An 18,114-nucleotide genomic window follows, 5' to 3' on the forward strand; every position below is an offset into this window, starting at 1 on the left:
GCATTCTGAATACTTGGAAGCGGATCCTGAGCCAATATTTGGCTCCTAATTTGGTCTACACTAGGATTTAAACCAGCCAAAAAATCATATAAACGATCATCCTCAATCTGTTTTTTCATTGTAGCTGCATCTTTTGCACATTCCATGTAAAAAGGACAAAGATAATCCAATTTTTGTCAAATAATTTGAAGTGCAGCATAATACTCAGTTAAAGTCTTACCATTCTGATGGGTCTCATATGCTCTGCAACGGAGTTTATACATCTGTGAAACATCTTTACCAATAGAAAATATTTGAGCAACTACATCCCAAGCATCTTAATTTAATTTAATTTAATTATTGCATTTAATTTAATTTTCTAGTCTTGGTTCATTAGATTAATTCATAAAAACTTGTTTGTCCTATTTCAAGTTAATTTAGGATTTAAGAAGTCTGTTAACAACTCCATTAATACACGTCTCTTGGGTACGACACCTTTACAAGGAAGCCTTATCTGCAAAGATTTGTGCGCTAGCTTGTGGGTAATTATATCTTAGGTTTACAACAAGTTTAAACTTCAAAGTGACTAGGGGGGAGATTGATTTTTCATCAGCAAAATAAATAAAAATCAGATCATCTCATGGTTTCTCTATCTATGACACATCAACTTCTGAAACTGTGAGGGATTACTACTCGTGATTATGCCTTTGGCATCAACTTCGATTATGAACTTCTCTATAAATGATCATATATTGTGATGCCATGAAGTTACACTCACTCTCTCAAGCAACATAACTTGGACGGAACTAGAAGTCTTGTTTGCTGTTTGATTGTGGGCCAGGTCTGTGTCAATTGCTGCTACTAAAAAAATACCTGCAATAAAAGCATGGGTTTAGCGAACCTCTAACGAAATAATCTAGATGAATTTTTCAAAGACACTCGGGTTAGAAACTAGAGTCTCACAATTGGAATTGGTGAAAAAAAAAAAAAAAAAAAAAAAAAATTCAAAAACATTGAACTAAAATTTTCTCCAATTTTACCAATTTTAATTCCAAAACTTCAATTTCATACCGCCGAGCTGTGCTATGTGTCTAGCGCATTTACCAGGGAAAAAGAAGATTTGTCAGCAATTAAAAATGACAGCTTTGAGACGTGACCATTACAATTTACAAACAGCAGAGTTTCAGGTTCAGAAAGATCAAATAACCACAAATACAGTGCATAAATACATGTAATACTCCAGATAAATATACACCAGAGATAACAAGCAAACGTAGAATAGATAAATACACGAACATGCTAAGGTGTTTGAGGAAAACCATACAGTTATTTTCACATGCTTTAAATTCTAAATCATGGAACTGATGTGATCTGAATTTCTCAACCCAAATTCAAACCGTAACTGAATTGTTGTCCAAGTGAATGCATATTAAGAGCCCTTCGACCATTTGATTTATCCTTCTTGATGCGGATGAGCTTGTCGTAAGCACACCATGGAAAACTAAGGAAATGATCCCGATCCATTCCCTCATTATAGCAGCCCCAATAAGTATGATGATACGTAACAAAGTACCAAGCTAATGCTTTCGCATATTCATCATCATCGGACTCTCTTTCTTTCTTGTTGAACCAAGTTCTGGCTTCATTTCTCAAGGACCTCACAGCCAACCCAACTGCTTCCGCATCCTTTCTCCTGTCAAAAAATGATTTTGACATCTTCAAGATACTACCACTGAGTATTTCAGCCTCAGTTTTAATGCCATAATAATCCATTAGATTCACCAACTTGTAATCATACTTGCTTTTGTAATTGAAAGCATCACTAATGTAATCCTCAAAACCATCTATTTCCATGTCAGGATCATATGACCGCCTTGCCACATCCCTGGTGAAGGACTTAATAGAGCATTTGTCTGGCGCGATGTCTTTCACCTCTCGAAAAAGCTTTCCAATCACACGTTGTGATTCATAGGTGGTCTTGTCAGCAGGCTTTTCCATGAAATCTGGATATTCTTTGGCACGTAGATGAGATGGTATCTCAGCTGGCACACCAGTCTTTGGGAAGTCGACCGCAATAGAAAAGAGCTTTGCAAGCTCTATACAAGGCTTGCTCATTGCTTTGCTACGCTCCCTATCTGCAAAGACTGTATGAGCATTGGCAATGATTCCTAAGCTGTCATTGAGGATGTAGTTGGTGAAATACTCCTGGACTTCCTGTAATGCAGAAATAAAATATGAGAGAGACTCAGAGAGAGAGGGAGGGGGATAGAGAGAGAGAAGTCAACTGCAATTTTCTGGGAGAAAATATGGAACATTGGAGAGATTAATTGACATCACTAAACAAAATTTTGTATCAACCAGTATGCAGAAAATTTATAGAAGTAAAGATACTCATGTTGATGACTATGTGAGGCAAAAGTAAACCAAGAGATTTAAAGAAGAATTTCTAGAAAATAGATATAGATACGAGTTCTTTAGTTTTTTTTTTTTTTTTTTTTTTTTTTTCTTCCGCTGGCTTTTGCGGACTTTCGCCTCTTCTTTAACCCATTCGATACAATACATTTCTTATGTACCCATATAGATTGATTACTGGAATTTTGAAAGACATGTTGGTAAGATTTTTTTTTTTTGCAGCAAAAAGTTTTGGCTTCTTGGTAAAAGAGTTACTGGTACGTACAAAGAGATTAGAATCATGAGTTGAGAGATCAAAAGGAAAGACTGGTGTGAACAGAACTTAAAATGTTCGGTTACCTGAGATTAAAGAATAACAAAGTATTTGGGGAACCACTCCTAGAAATCCTTACATATTGCACCTAGCGTTTGAGTTGCATTATATAATAGATGCTACATTTTTCAAGAGTTCTAATAGATGCTACAGAAAACTCTATATTGGTTTCTATAAAATTGAAAGGATTCATGACCGCTTACAGGTTGTTAAGCTTTCCAATTTCCATAATCTAAAACCACCAATAATCAGTGGAGCAGCATTGGAACCTATCATACCTATATTACAAGCCTTTGAGAAGTAAAGGACCGTAACCCTTGGCTCCAACATAGAAAGTGGGCAGGTCTTGCTAATTTGATTAATAAGTTTTATCGAACTTTGAAATTTTAACTAAGTCACCAATAATTTAAACATCAAATTAAAATGATAACTAAAAAATTATAAAATCACTCTATCAATTATGCGAAAATCATATGGCCGATCAAGCTTATATATAAGGTAAAAGCACTAAAAAGTAGACCAATATGGACACGGATTTTTACATTGAATCCTCAATGGAGAAAAACCACGGGATCTAGTCCTGACAGATCAAATCAACTGTTAGAAATAAATTTACACTAGATTAACAATTCACAAACCCTAGAAATCTGAGTTACCTCTTGACACTTACTAAGCTACCAAACTCTGTGATAGAGTACTAGGGGCACAAAGTCATTCTAGGGGAGGTGACAGTTTCCAAGTGGGAGATTGGTAATTTCCGCACTTGTTATGTTGCCTTAGTGCAATTATTCATTATGAACTCTCTGTATCCGCTGCTGATTTGATCAGCATAGTGAAATTCCTGCATCCCTTGGACATAGCCCTAATTTTTGGGTGAATCAAGTAAAATCTGTGTGTACTTGTTGTGTGTGTTTGATCTCTTTTAAGTTTAATTTCGCAACAAAACTAACTAAAAATAAACTACAATTATATTGAGCTTGTTACGTTCTACAAAATTTGCCAATCTAGTCCTATGGACCTAATAGAAGCAAGTTGGAATAGACTATCCACAATTTCATATTACATTTCAGCTTTTCAGTATGCATGTTTTATACACACACATACATAATATCACATCAACATGAGAATTTTGAAGGTCTTATGCTAATTCTTGATTACACTTAGACGAAGCATTTAATTAATGTGTAGCTTGTGTAGAGATATATATTAACCCACAGGACAAACGTGTGATGGGAAAGAAATGACTAGCTCCAAAACTGCTTCAAAATATAATTAAGAGAAATAGTAATACCTCAATTGTAACGGCATGATCTAACTCTATAATTGGTGCTGGGGTATAATCCATGGGTTTGATTTGCTGAGGTGGAATCATATCACGATCCCAACAGACAAAGTAAATGTCTCCATCCAAATCACTCCCAGAGCATTCATTTGGATGAGGCCTGTTATCAAATTGAACTAATGTTGGTAAATATTCAACAGAAAAGAAAGATACAAAATAACTATCTACCATAACCATTGGAGAAGTAAGAAGAAATCAAATCAAAGTAACCGCTAGTCATTAAAAACTTCACAAAATAATTACAATTAATTTTAAATGTCCCAATTACAAACATTGAAAATATCTTATTTAAGCCTCTTCGATTAAATACTAAAAGATATTTCAATTAACAAATAAAACTATAGAGCCCATTCATCATTCACGTAAACAATCCATGGACTAATGAGAATCAAATGATGCTGAAATTTTAGTTAAACCCAAATGGACAGATGGTTAGACAAACGATCCTCAAATTAATCACAATGAAAGAAGGAAGCATAAATTCATAAGAGTTTGTGCATGCATCAAGAAACAAAGTGATAAACAGTTTGCATTATAGCCTTTGGGTACTTCGTAGTTTCATGCTATTTTTGTTGCAAGTACTATGTTTCTCTTCAATCCTCATTCAAATTCTGCCTTGTTCGTGATGGTAGCAAAAGCTAATTCAAGGTTGCTAGTATTGCTACATTTCAGCTATCGAATGATAATCTACACTGTAGCAAAATCCATTATATAGAACAAACACATATATATATTCATATATGTGAAAAAAATTACGTACACAAAAAAATACATGTGATATAAAAATAAAATAAATAAATAAATAAAAAGAGAAAGCGATTAAAGCTGAAAGGAATCACAACAATTACATTCTTTCATTGCATGGCTGATGCTAAGGGGAGAACTAATCATACTTGCATGATTTATTTCTATTTTTCCTTTTTCTTTTTCTTCTTCTTCTTCTTTTTTTTTTTGGCTAAGAATTTTACTGAAAAAAAAAAAAAAAAAAAGTTAAGGATGTACAATAAAGATCCTAAAGGAACTCCAAATTTGAAAAGGGAAAAGGGTTGTAAAAGAACAGTCTCCGTCACACCATGAGAGGTTAGGAAAATAAATGATACAACCTCTTATTTCTCAAGATAAAAACCAACAAACTCATTATGGATAGCAGGTTTATCAAATCTAATCGAACGACATGGTTAAGTTGAGAGACAAGGAAGAAAAAAAAGTACCATCCTTGGAGAACCCAAATCTTGAGGCCCTTCTTGGAGCTCCTCAACAAACTCAACAAAAGAAGTAATAAGGACACATTGTGACCATAAGAACTAGGAGTTCTCTCTCTTGGGACTTGTGTCTCAAATTCCTAGTTTAATTAGGTTTCTATTTTAGAGCTATATTTTATTAGGTAATTTCCTGTTAGACAAGTCTTGGGCTCCAAGGATTTGTAATCCTTGTCTAAAAGGAAATTGGGTTTGGAACTCTATAAAATAGATGTGGAAATTCTCTCTGTAAAATATTCTGCCTCATATATTAACATTAACATCTTGTACAAGTATATATAGGAAAGAGGGAAAGCTATACAAGGAAAAGAAAAAAAAATATTCCTACAAATTTGTTCCTAATTTAAAGCAATTAATCTATCCTAATTTACTGCAATTAATCTGTCCTACAATCTTGTTCTAATTCACCATAGTGAGAAATCAATCAAATCCCTAAAATAATGGGAAATAATATATATCTTCCAACAATAGATGCCTAGGTTATGGGTTGAGACTTATGAGATTTAGAAAGATGTAGTCTTATGAGGGAGTTGATGGGTGGAGGGAGTTTATGGGCTGGTAGAGTAGGAAAAATACTAGTGGTGGCACTGGTAGCGAATCATAGTGGAATATCTTCTAGGTGAAAATACATGTCTCAGTGTTGGTTCTCTTTTGTTGTAATTTCTCTACAAATCATAGTGGAATCTCTTCCCATCCGTGGATGTAGGTCAGTTTTAGTCGAACCATGTTATATCTTGCACGTGTGTGTGTGTGATTGCTTTATTAGCTTTTATTAGATCTTTGTTATTTGAATGCTTCCACTGTCACAACAAATTGGTATCAAAGCCGAAGGTGAAAGAGATCCAGTGAACACTAGGAGTCTTAACAGGTGTTGTAATGGGTTTCAGTTGCAGGTGGAGTCAACCGTCTTGGATGTCACAGTTGGTAGAAAATTGTGATGGTTTCATGGCATGAGCTCGAGTAGTTAAGGTGGAGCCTTAGAGGTTTAATTGATCGAGCAACATATAGTGCGGACAATGACAGTTTTTGCAGGAGGATTTTGACATCTTGGCATGCAATCCGAAGAGGAAGGGGGAACTGGTTCCTTTGGTGAAAAGTCCTTAAATCAGGCTGGGTCGTAAGAAGAGTCTATGGGTCGAAGTTCCTAAAGAGTGATTCGGTTTTGTGATTGAAGTTGCAAAAGAATTGCATGATCAATGCCGTGGAAAGTGATGATTGATTTGATCGAATTTGAGCCAAGGTGAAGATTGTTGGGACTTATGTCTCAAATGCCTAGTGTTAGTTTATGGGAGCCAGCAATCTACCTTTGACTCGAGGAGGGGCTTGACAGCCCGACTCGTTGGCGCTATAATGGCACAGTCCCTCATATCCACCTGCCACTTAGTGTGGGGCTCTGCGCTGCTTGTATAAGGAAATAAAGTTGCACCTTTGCTAACAGCTATAGCTTTTGGCGCAGTGGTAAAGCGCTTGATCCTGAAATCTGGTATCAGAGCGAAGTCACGGGTTCGAGTCCTAGGGTAGTTGCTGGGGGGAAATTGTTGGTTTATGGGAGCCAACAATATACCTTTGACTCGAAGAGGGGCGTGACAGCCCGAACCGTTGGCGCTATAATGGCGCAGCCCCTCATGTCCACCTGTCACTTAGTGCGTGGCTCTGCGCTGCTTGTATAAGGAAATAAAGTTGCACCTTTGCTAACAGCTATAGCTTTTGGCGCAGTGGTAAAGCGCTTGATCCTAAAAACAAATTGAAGCCCTTACAGATTTCTCCTAATGGTGATCTAGTACTTTGATGATAACAAACCATTCATGGTGTTCAATGCACTAATGTTTACATTAAGTTTAATTCTAGATCAAAAAGGAACACTATGAGAAAGGAAGGTTAAGCCAAACACAAGATCACATCAAGGACATTGAAGTTGCAATAAATATTATTCTGGATCATGTCACCAAAGCAACTTAGAACTAGTTCAAGGAAGTCTCGGAAGCCTCAAAGAACAGCCATGCTTACCAATGGGGTAGATAGGTTGGTGAGAGATTTAGGGAACTCAAGTGTAAAGAATCCATGAAACCAATTGAAGCCCATTCGAGGATCATACATCACTCACACACTTCAATCCATCACAATCATGCCATTTGAGATGCTAAACATTCACATAATATTTGTCATTAAGCATCCAAACACAGAGTCATCTTAGAGCAGGCCAAGGCACAACTCAACCGACTCCCTTAGCAACCAAGCCAACTTGGTCTCCAACTGAGCCGACTCAGTCTCAAACTTAGTCGACTCGTGTTGGCCGAGTATTGCAAAAATTGGAACCTCAACATAGCCGACTCGGTCTTCAACTGAGCTGACTCCTTCTACAACTTAGTTGACTCGTTTGGGCCGAGGATCATCATTTTCAAAACCCTGAAAATTGACAACTCAGCCGACTTAGTCTTGAACTGAGCTGACTTAGTTCTCAACCAAGTCGACTTCTTTTGTCAGTTAAACAAAACTGTTGCAGACTCTTCTGTCTTTTAGTCCATGTGTCAATTTATGCTTTTGCAGTTTCTTAACCATGCGCATACTGACATAATTACTGTATTCTAGCTCTGTTGAATTGTTTTAATCTTGAAGTTAACGGCTATTTTGTCTATGAAAGGGCCATATACTTCCAGCTGAGAAGTCTGCCCAATGCACAGAGTTATTTTGGCTAATGAACTCTTAAAGTGTCTTAATCATGAAGGAGATGTTACAACGGCTATGTTGACAAAGGAAGAGTTCTATATATGCTGAGAAGAGATGTCTGTATTGAGTGTGCTTGAGCCCCAATACACAAAGCAATATTCAGACCTTCTCACACAGCAAAAGTTTAGCTATTTTCATAGCTGCACTTCTGCTATTGATTCTCTCACATTCATATGATTTAGAGAGTGAGCTTCACTTGTATCATTTGATTCTCTAGATAGTGTATTCTGTAATATCAAAGCTGAGAGAGTGAGATACTTGTAAACACTTCCATATTCTGTTATAAGCCTAAGAGAAGGTGTTCTCTTAGCAAAGCTATTGTAAGGGCTGATTTGGCCCTAAGCAAGACTAAGAGAGGTTCTCTCTTAGCAAGGAGAAGTAAGGAGTTGTTTCTAATCAAGGTTTGCTCTCCACTAGTAAGGAGGAGCCATATTAGATTGGGAAGTCTCAAAAGGGGTCTTGAGCCGAGGAGTAGGAGTTTCCAAACCTCGCAAAAATCATTGTCCATGTTTGCAATTTCTCTAAACTCTACTCTCTACATTTCAGTTTGCTTTTTCTGTTATTTGCTAAATTTGTTTAGCATATATTTGTTCAACTGAAAATTGCATATTGTTCTTCTAACTAGTTTTTAAATCAGCCATAATTAGACAAGGACTCTATTCAAACCCTCTCTCCCACCCCCCCCCCCCCCCCCCTAAGTCCATTCTTGGGCAACACCTAGTTTAAGTAGGTTTCTATTTTAGAGTTGTATTTTATTATTAGACAAGTCTTGGGCTCCAAGGAATTGTAGCTATTGTCTAACAAAAAATTGGGTTTGGAACTTTATAAATAGATGCCTAGGTTATGGGTTCATGTTACAACAAATGTAGCGAACCAAAGAAACAATGCAGAAACACGATAGAAAAAATAAACACGCCACAAACAAAGAACATAAAGATTTATGTGGTTCGACAAAGCTTACGTCCACGGTGAAGATCCGGTAAAAGAATTCACTATGTGAAAATATCTGGAGATTACAAGTTTCAGCCCCCAAAACCTAGCTCTCGCTCTCCCTCTCTTCTATGCCATTTTCAGTGTCTCTCAATGTCCCACTCCAAACTCTAATCACCCTTATATATCGCGCTACAAGAGAGTACCAAATGGGGTCCATGACCCGTAAGCAAAAACCAGGACAAAATCAACGGGTTGTCGGTCAAAACAGGTCGCAACACGACCCAACAACAAATTCAGGCCACAACATTAGATTGAGAGAGATGTAGTCTCACGAGGTAGTTGATGGGTAGAGGTAGTTTATAGGTTAATAGAGAAAATCACCGGTGGCACTAGAGATATGCTCATGGAGTGGTACACGTTGAGAAGACATACACGCAATGTTGATACTCTATTATTGTAGTATCTCTACCAATCATAGTGGAATCCCTTCTCATCAGTGGATGTAAGCTGGTTTTGGTCGAACCACATTATATCCAGAAGCTTCCACTTCATTGCATATTCAAGCAAATGAAAGTCTAACATTGAGCCTAGTGTGCTCATCAAGAAAGAAAGGAAAAAAAAAAAAAAAAAACAGAGACTACAATGCTAGCTAGAATGGCAAAGGGGAGGGTTAGGAAAGGGCACCCCTCGCCCAACCCCATCTCCCGACCCCAACCCTAATAAAAAATTGTTAGCGGAGATAGGGTAGCCATAAATCATGGGATATGACTTACCATATTAGCCGAGATATGATAGCCACAAATTATGTTTTTTGACTTTATATACACATATGTTTAGGCATACAATATGCACTAATTTTATTCAGTTTCCTTTCTTGCAATATTAATATGTGCATTTTTTAATATATAAATACTAGAGCAGTGAATGGGTGTTTAAGAAGCCTCATTCAGCCCTTTTCTTAAATAATATTCAAGCCTTTTACATTTTTCTCTTCTATTACTTCCATCTTGTATTATATTTGGTATTAGAGCTAGGGTGGTTCGACCGCAACGAGGGTGTTGCGAGTTTGGCACCACGCATTTGGGAATGGTTTGAGCAGACATTATTGATGATTTGTGGTCGGAGACATTGTTGATTCTTCTATCTACATATTTTAAACATATGCATGAAGGAGAATGGTCTGAGGAGAAATTGTTGATTCTTCTCTCTACATATTTTAAACGTGTATAAAGGAAAATGGTATGAGGAGACATTGTTGGTCATTTACGATCTGAGGAGACATGGTTGGTTGTTTATTGTCTAAGGAGACATTGTTGATTGTTTATCGTCGGAGGAGACACTTTGATTTTTTGATCGACACTTCATTTGAGAGAAAATCATCGATAGTCAGATTTTGCACTACTCAGCTTGTAGACATTCTGACGAAGTGTTCTAGCAAGACCATGTTTGAAGATGCATTGTCCAAGTTGGGTGTCTCAGAAAGACCTCATGTGACTTACTTTAATCTTGGTTGGCTCATAAATAAGTTTTGAAAGTGATTGAAAAAAATGGGTTTTCAAAACTTAATTTACATATATTTTTCAAATCTGGTTTTTGAGGAAAGTAGTTTACATCGATCGAATGATTGATCGATCAAGAGGCTTTCAGAAGACATCAATTTAATGGTCAACTAATTGGAGATGTTCCAGGAATTGTATTTATCAAAAACAGAATGATTGAAGTTTTTAACCAATGTTTTTTTTTTTATTTTTTTATTTTATTTTATCCAGTATGCCTCGATCAAATTTTTGATGTATCGAGGAATGTCCAATAGGCTTCAACTGAACGCTCGATCGATCAAACCTGTCGGACATGAATTTTTTATAACTCTCAAAATACAATTTAACAACCTAAAACCTATAGAACTCATATATTGGCTATAAATATGGGATTATTGTGATGTTTCACAATTTTCATTTTTCCAGTATTTTTCGAATTTATTTATTTTCTGCCTCATTTTGCATGCCATGCACCGTTTAGCATGCTACGGGGGTCCCAAGAGTGGTTTGGGGCATTTATTTAAGTTTAGAACTCTTAGAAATGTATTTTGAGTCATTTTGGCATTTTTTGGGTTTTCAGGTCGGGAGGTCCCGTGTGGGTCCCACGCCCGGATTTTTTGTACTATGGGATTATTTTTCAGGGTCATTACATTTCATATATTATTATTTATAGCATATTTAATTTACCCAATTGTAGCATGTGTAGTATACATATATATATATGTATATAAGGGCCTATTAGTCATTTGGTGGGTCAAAGTGGACCCCACCTTGACTTAAAGAGTAACTAAGAGGACTTAGGGCCTCAATTCTTCTGCAAATTCCTCCTCCACCATCCGAGCTTCCCTTTCTCTCTCTAAACTTCTTCTCTCTCTAAAATCTCAAGTTTCAAGCTTTGATTTCATCATCTTCCCTTTGGAATTAGCCTTTGCCATTGAAGGCAAAGTTAACGAGCTCGACGAGAGCTTTATATTGATCGGAGCCGATTTCCATTTGGTGGACATTGGATTTTTGAAATTTGGGGGAAATTTGGGGCTTTTCTCTCTTCTTGAGATAGAGGTCTCTAAAGCCTACATCCTTTGGTTTTTGTGAGTTAATTCTATTGTATTTGTGTTATAGCATGTGTAATTTGTGATTATATAGCATGAAATGTTAATGTTGTAATTGTGGTTGATGATATACATGCTATATGTGCCTATAAAGTGTTGGATTGCATGCTTATGTGGATTATGTGATGGTTACCTTGTTATATGCTTTTCATGTTTAAAATGCTATGATTCACAAGTTGATTGTATGAGAATTGTTTGTGTTAAATTACTTCCAAAGCATGCAAATATGGTTGTGGTTTAATGCATGAATTTCATGTTGGCATGATGTAGAAATCCTAGAGCATTCATGCATGGGCATGGTGTGGGAGAAAAAAGGGGAAAGTTGTTTTCTTGGAAAAGAGGCTTTGACTTTTAAATTGAGAGTTTTCAAAGGAAAGTTTGCAACACCAGACGGCAAGGAGTCACTTTGTGTCTGTGAGGTTAATGGAACCGAGAGGGAACGTAGAGAGACTGCCCTATGCGTTGTTGAGTTAACTAGGCCCCAAATGATGCTAAGGAGTTGCCTCAAGTCAAGGATAGTTAGCCAATCCTTCTCTCATGGCGCTGGGGAGTCACCCCGGGCCGGGCTACATTAACGGTTTGACGGTTGTTGCGTTAGCAAAGATTTTTAGAAAATGGGGAGTGACATTGACATTACATTGACCTTGCATTGCATGTTATCAATTATGTTCGGATTTGCATGATGATGGTTGTTTGATCTATCTCCCCCAAAGTAAGCATGATCCCTCTTCTATACCCTATTCTTTGAGTGTAATTCACAAGATCATTAAGGAGTGCATTTTAGGCACCACGTACTGAGCCGTTGTGCTCACCCTTTATTATAATTTTTCAGGTCACAGCAAGGACGTAATTGACGAAGGACCCTCATAAGTGTAATTAGGGTCAATGAACATAATTTTTTTAGACTTTGTAATCAATACTTAGTCCTAATTATTCTTTTGTAAATCATTGTTTTTAAGGCGTTGAGAGCCTAAACTTGTATCTTTTAGGAACCATCTTGATGTAAATTAAATCATGCAATGACATTTAAAAGTAAGCTTTAGCTATGTTGTTACCTTGCAATGACTTGGATGTAAAATGATTCACACAATGATTATATAGATGCATAGATATTAATCGGGGTTGTATTCAAGTAAATTTATATTTTTGGGACATATTTGTATCATATTTAAGGTTGCAAATGGACTAACAAGGGTGCCGGGGGGTTAGATCACCAAAAGCAGGACTTAAAGGCCTTCTCAACTCAAACAGGTCGACATGTGGTATCCTATATGTTGACCGGTATCTCGGCAGAACCATATTTCATGTGCAAAGCCAAACCGGTCGACGTCTAGACCGATTCCGGTTGCTTCCCCAATTGTTATTCTTTTCCCATTTTGTCCAGTCTTGACCTATTTCACGATACAAAGGTCTACTACAAAGAAGGGGAATGCGTACTAATTATACTTGAACCTTGGAAATGACCGTATGGCCCTTAAATGACCTCGGGTTCGGTTAAGGACCGGGATAATGATTCAGACACCTGGATTCGGGTCGCTACAGTTATATTCCATCTAAGTAGAGGTTGAACATCTCTAATAAACTAGATATAGAAATTCCTTGTGAGAGAAAAAAATCTAATTTACTCAAACTAGAGTTTCCATATATTATACTATATGTGATTGAGAGTTCATCAAAGAGGAGATCATCCTATTCAATCGATCAACTTAGGACAAACAAGGGTGAGCAATCACTAGAGAAGCGGATTCATGAAGAGCGAAGTCTATAGACTAGCAGACAGACGACCTGAAGATTTTCAAGAAAAAGTTTGGCATCATTTATGTCTAGAGGTAACTATGGGTTCAAGGGTGAGTGACACATTAACCTAGTTGTAATCTATTTCTTGTATAGTGGAATGTACCATACTGGACTGGGTGCCGTTGTTTTTCCCTTTTTGGATTTTCCAAGTAAAAATTGTGTCTTTGCATTACTCTACTCTACTTTCTGTTTATTGCTTGATTGTGAATCTAATTGAAGGAATTGAAAATTAATCGGATTTTGTTTTTTACCTGGCAATGGTTAAGAGAGTTAGGAGTAACACTTTGACGTATCAGAGCCTAGGGTAACAGTCGTACAGATTTATCACGAAAAAAAAAAAAAAAAAAAACTAAGGAGACTATGTTGTTTCGGCCAAACAATACACAATGTTAAGAAAGAGCCCTATGAGAACCAGGGCCTTTGAAACTGTTCTCGACTAGTCGTCGATTTCAGTACCTTCAAAATCACCTATTGTTGATCACCTTCAAAGTTCAGCCTCCCTAAATTCCAAATCATTCATAATCACCAACAACCTTGGCATAGGTCACTGCAATCACTTCACGATGATCGCTTTTCACAGTGATTAGACAACTTTTTCCTACCACTAAATGCCTGCGAAGAATGTCATAATGTCCTATTCTAATTTCTGTAGATGATCTTAGAGATGATGCTTAAAGATCAACGATCAAAAGACAATACATAGAGCTGTTACTTACGTGCAAAAGTGTGTATAAAATCAAAATAAACAAACCAAATTCTAAGCAAATTTTCTGCATTTTTTTCTTTCTTTCTAAAAACCTTACAATCAATTCTTTTTTCAAAAATTTTATGCCTCGCTAGAATAAAAACAATAGCTGACTTTTTATGCGAAAGAGCCCCCTTTTTTTCAGTTAGATAAGTACCCTGAAAGTATTAGAAGACATTTCTCAGAGATCAAGTAGAAGTTGGGATGTGAAACTGATAATAATCAGTCCTATTATCAGTTTTATGGTTTTAAAAACAATTTAAGGCAGTATGGAGTTAGACCAATGCATGCACAAACTTCCACCAGTCAAAATCTGGCTGTTTTGATTCCTACAAATCCAGTGGCCTCATGGACAAGTGCAAGTCCTTGTCAATGGTGCCCCGGAGGCTTTTTCACTGCCTCAAGTGGATAGAGATAAGATAATCTTCTTGCCCCTTTCTTTTTATTATGGTAATGGAGGTATTGAGTGAGATGACATGCAGAACAACGGGAAGGGACCATATTTCAGGTTTCGCGTACAAAGCTTTGGAATTAATTTTTCCGGAGCTGAGGAACATCGGTTTGGATATCTGTTCAGAATTCTTATACATTTCTAGACAGTGTCAGGTTTGAAGGTGAATAGGACAAAGACTAAAATTAACCCAAGAAGGATGGAAACTTCTGAAGGAGCTGTGTTAAACACACATCGGTACCTACAGTTCTCAGACACTACTACGAGTATGAGACAAATTTTTTTCTATTAATTCATGTTAAGGAAGACTGAAGTCAGACAATAATAACAACCCGAGAAAAATATTACCTACCCAATATGAGGATTCAAATTGGGAAAAGGAACTAATAAAAGGATTCAAATAGGAAAAGGAACTAATAAAATTTTGTCAACATATAATAAAATCTAAATAAAAAACAATTATAAAATTCTTATATTCAGCTAAGGATTTAACATATATAAACTATGTAGCTAGCTCTTTATCAATCTAGACTAAGTAGACAACAACATAAAATTTCTCATCAAAACAGAATTTTAGCAGAGTAATGAAACAATATCCATGCAATTGATCCTTGGAAAAAGGCTTTGTTGAGTTGAGTTGAGTTTTTATAGGACTTCATGATTCAAAATTTCAGGAGAGAGATATTATGAAATGTTTTACCTGATTCCTTTTTGTGGAAAAACAATGCAATCCACCATGTGGTTCAAAACTGGTACATTTACAGCCTTTAAGACACGAATATCACCCGGATGCAAGCATGGATTTTTAGCAACAACCACCTTTCCCTCAACAACCAGCTTTCCCTCAGAATCATTCTTATTGAACTGCCATTGTCCAGATCCAGAAAATTGCACAAAAACCTGCCCATATTCTAGGGTTCTGGTTTCATCTAGACATCCCATCATTGATCTTCCATTTGGAACAAATATCCTTGTTTTAGTCCGCAGTTCCCGCAATTTTGTTGCCCGAAATACTTGCAGCATCATTGAGAGAAATGGTTCGGAATCAGGATTATAACCACACATAAGCATTTCCTTTAGAACTTTAGTATTCTCTCCTGGAGACATCAACACCAATGCTTCATGTGCCTTCAATGGATCTGTTAGGAAAGTATCCAGTTGATCTACGGCTTCTCTTTGCTTCTTTTCAAAAACACCATCATTAACCCCAAGGGTAGACAAAAGAGTGATCAGTTGGTGATTCAAAAAACAAGGTTGATACTTGCCCCAAGCCAAAACATCTAACTTTGTGTTGTCTGAATCATACTTTGACATGCTTTCTCTCAAGGACAATTTCATTGACAATTTGGGATCAACAGCCACAACACCCTTATACCCACCATACCGGATCTGGAATGCAGATGGAGTATTTTTAAGGCCACATTTAATAGCAACTCTCTGAGCAAAGTCATAAGAAATTTTCCCTATTCCATCAGAGAAAATGTATTTTAAAAGCTTCACATCAGGAATAATTTCAATTTCATGCAAACCAACAGTCAAAGTTTCAGTGGAAGAACCGAAAGATTGACCAAGTCTGGCAGCATATTTTGCCACATTTCTGATCCGGCGAAAATCACCCATCCATTCGCTTATTTTAGCAGCAGTAAGACCAGGTCTTGAAGCAAACATCCACATAGAGTTTTCCCTCAACTGACTAGATGAAAAGGCAAGAAAATCGAACTTCTTATTGCCAATGACGATGCCATTTCTAAGAATTGACAGTACCCTTTTATTTATTGCAGTTCTGCTTTCACCATTGGCTAAAGTTACACGGGGGATAAATCTGTGGAATGCATTTTTTCCAGCTCTTCAACAATGAAAGAAACCCGAAGAAAATTATCAATATCTTCAGAATAATTGCTTATCTGGACCACAGAAATACACTTTACATGGGGTTATTTGAACCCTGCATACATATACCAACCCAGCATCCAAAGTAATAGCAGGTGGTCTAGGAAGTTGCCCAGACTTGGTGAAGTATTTTCCATATTGCTCATTGAGCCACCTTACAGGTTCATAGCAACATTCCTCTAAATTATTCAGCTTCTCCAGGGCATGTTCTATACATTGAATGTCTATTCTCTGTGGATCAACCAACCGGAAAAACTTGATATCAACTGATGGCCCCGGAAGGCATCCGTGCTGAACCAGGGAACATACCTTAAACAATATTTTGAATGGCAACTCAAGCCCTTGGGGTGGACCAATGATGGGGACAAGATCCATATTGCGAGAAAAAGAAAAACAACTCTCTAAGATGAAAAGGCTTTCATTTTCTTTATAATAAGCAAAATTTTCCCTCAAGTCTGGAAGTTGAACTCTGTACGGAAGCTCCAAACAAAAACCGGAAGATTGTCCGATAGAGGATGATGGAGTAAAATCAGTTGCCCTGAACCATTGGTCATCAGGAATTTCCTTAAAAAAGCTGATAACAGAGTCTTCAGCTTTCTCATAAATCCGAGGAGCACCAAGCAACTAGCAATCAGAGGGGACAGAAAACAAAGATGCTCATGATCAAACTTAATTCTCGTGTATAAGCAGAACACATATTGAACCAATTGTACCACTTAGACAATAACATGAACTACAGAAAGCAGTAGAAAGCATAAAAGAAACCCAAATTTCTAATGCAATGAAACGAATCATATCATATTTTGAGTCAGTACGCATAGTTAAAATGATATCTGACTATTTCATATACACATTAAAAACATTTTGAATGTCAACTTTTGTTAATAAGTAATGAGTGGATTTAACCAAGTCTTTATTTCAAGAAGTCTCTTCATACATGTGGAAGGATAAAATAAGTTGATCCATAGAAAATAACAAACAAATTAAGCAGATAAAGTCAATGTATAATAGCTGTTGTCTAGGGTAATGGTTCAAATCTGGTGAAGGGTTGTACAAGACCAAAAAAAAAAATGAGAAAAAAAAAAAGAAAAAGGATTCAGAATTTTATTGGGTTTAGAATGACAGAGAAGTTTTAAATAACAAGTACAAAGAATTAAGGTAGAACTTAAATTTAAGAACACAAGATTGGTGTAATGAACAGTTAACCTGGTATTCTCAAAATCCATAAAGAAATCCTGATAGATCCACCGTCAAGACACAAATATACACCAGTCGAAAATTAAAGAAACTCAAATTCTTACTGCTTGGATAAGTAGGATGGGAAAAAATTAGAAAGAATAACATTAATTAATGAGAGAAAGAAAATAAATAAAAGGATAATGATAACCATACTCTTGTTTGGAAAATATTAAGGAAGGAAAGGAAAAGAAACCACTGTTTCAAAGGATAATGATAACCGTTACCCTTTCGCATTTATATAACAAATTCTTGTCCGGATCATCTCTTTAGGTCGAACTTAAATTTAAGAACATAAGATCTGCGAAACGTATAGGATCAGCGGGGAACGAACGGTTGGACACGAGATTGTTGTGGTTGCTTAAATTCTCAAAATTGTGAAG

At 36.6% G+C, this 18,114-nt stretch overlaps 1 pseudogene; it reads right to left on the reverse strand.

Moving 5' to 3' along the window:
- Nucleotides 1-793: 793 nt before the first annotated feature.
- On the reverse strand, nucleotides 794-16,995 carry LOC132295498 (RNA-dependent RNA polymerase 1-like; annotated as a pseudogene).
- Between the last annotated feature and the right edge of the window lie 1,119 nt (nucleotides 16,996-18,114).

This window comes from Cornus florida, unplaced genomic scaffold, assembly GCF_030987335.1.
Source record: "Cornus florida cultivar Cherokee Brave unplaced genomic scaffold, ASM3098733v1 CherokeeBrave_3.0.0_Hap2_Chr02, whole genome shotgun sequence".
Lineage (NCBI taxonomy): Eukaryota > Viridiplantae > Streptophyta > Magnoliopsida > Cornales > Cornaceae > Cornus > Cornus florida.